This window comes from Beta vulgaris, chromosome 9 (genome assembly GCF_026745355.1).
Source record: "Beta vulgaris subsp. vulgaris cultivar EL10 chromosome 9, EL10.2, whole genome shotgun sequence".
Taxonomy (NCBI): Eukaryota; Viridiplantae; Streptophyta; class Magnoliopsida; order Caryophyllales; family Amaranthaceae; genus Beta; species Beta vulgaris.
Window position 1 is genome coordinate 55,350,638 of NC_079210.1, and position 1,980 is coordinate 55,352,617.

Sequence of the window (1,980 nt, forward strand, 5' to 3'; positions counted from 1 at the left end):
CATGGTCTTAATAATACCAAGGATGTCTTGGCTTAATGGTCAAGATTGAGGTGCTGTGATTCTGTGAACGATAGGTCACAGGTTCGAATCACCCCCTCCCCTTCTTTGTACTTTGTACCGCCTTCGTGGCTCATATGGATCAAAAAAAAAACATGGTCTTAATAATCCTTTGCCTATTTTTTTTTTTTTTTTTTCCCCATTTTTATTGCTTGGTTACTTTTTGTAAGTGATATCTTTACGGCTTTACCCATGGTCACTGCGTAGATCACCTACTAGAAAAAGATAATATTGATGAGTTTTAATTGGGAAAGAAATAATACTTGAATTGTTTGATTATTTTATACTCTTTTTGTGTATTTTTGTCTTTTCTATTTTTGTTGTGCGTATTTGTTAATGTATTTTTTTCTACCTTAAAAATCTTTTATTACATATATTTGTAAAAATTATCACGATCAAAATAAATCAAATAAGTGCTCACGTTACTATAAATTATCTTATGAAGTATATAGAGATGATTGAAAAGGTTCTCTCTAGTTGTGAATAGTTTTAAAATTATGAGTGAGAAAGATAAAAAAAATTATAGAGAGAGTAATGACTTTAAATGCACGCTATGCTTGCAAAATTGTTATTTTTGAATTGATTGCATGTAGGATTTCCCTCAAAAAAATTACATCTAGTAATAATGTGATAGAAAATGTCGGAAAAATTGATAGGAAAAATCCCAACTATAAAAGCAACCCCAATGGTTGTAATTTTGGACCTACTTGCAATATTTGAAAGTAGTAAGCAAGTTGCTCAATCATTGGAGCAAGATAATTGATACCTGTTTGAGAGTAACATCTGTTCCACCAAGCTACTTGATTGACTTTAAAAAGGCAATATGACTTGAAATTGAAAAAAAGGAAAGGTGATGCTCACACTCTATATGATTGGTGAGTGCATCTTCATACACAATGTATTTAGGAAATGGTACGGTGCAACGACACCGCTAGGCCACAAACAACTGTTACAGCAAGGTGGTGCGAGAGAGAACAAAACAGTGCGCGACAAAATGGCTGCAATAATGGTGTTGCATTATTGGCGGCGGCGGCGGCAAGAGTAGTGTGCAGTAGTCATGACAACAAGCAAAATACAAAGGAGTGAGAAGCAACACAAGTGCAACAACAAAGAATAAAGAGAAATACAGTAACGGACAACAATGTACAATGTTAATCGAAGTTTTTTTTTTATAGTTTCAGGGGTATGAAAGGAGGGGGGTTTCAGGTGCGGGTAGGGGTGGGGGGGACAAGCAACTAAGCAAGGTTGGCAGGGGAGGAAGGAGGGAGGAGAGAGAAAAAGGAGGAAAAAAAAGGGAAAACCAGCAAAAAATATTGCAAAAAAAATTAATCAGTTAAATTGGTAGCCAACCTATCGAGACCCTTTTTGTAAACAATACCCTAAAGTTGAAACCAGTGAATAATAATCCAAAGTTGGGACTGAAAATGACGGATTAGTGATCATCCATAATTGCAACTATTCTTGTCAATTTTTGCAAAATTATTAACAAAATTTTGTTTAAGGAAAAAAAATCTAACATAATTATATCTAGAAATAATAGTTGTCAAAGTCTAAAAAAATAATACTCTAGTGAATCCATGTGGCTGGTTAAAGGCAGGCAGTCATGTGTTGTGTTAGCTATGAGTCTAGAAAGTAGAAACCAACATATGAGCTCACTCTCTCCTTATAAAATCGAACCATTGTTTTTTCTCTCTTCCCTTCATCCACAACAACCACCGCGCTCCGGCCCATTGGCCACCATGTATAGCTTGCAAGTTGCAATGCCCTGAGAATACTTCTCTATATGAATTCGTAGTTTTAGGCATGTTTTTATTTCGCCTATATGCGGGATAAGCGCATATTATATTTGACTATCCCATTGTTAAGGTTTTATTGAAATTTGTTTTGAAAGAAGTTGCCAACAATTCTTTTTAGGAAGAATCA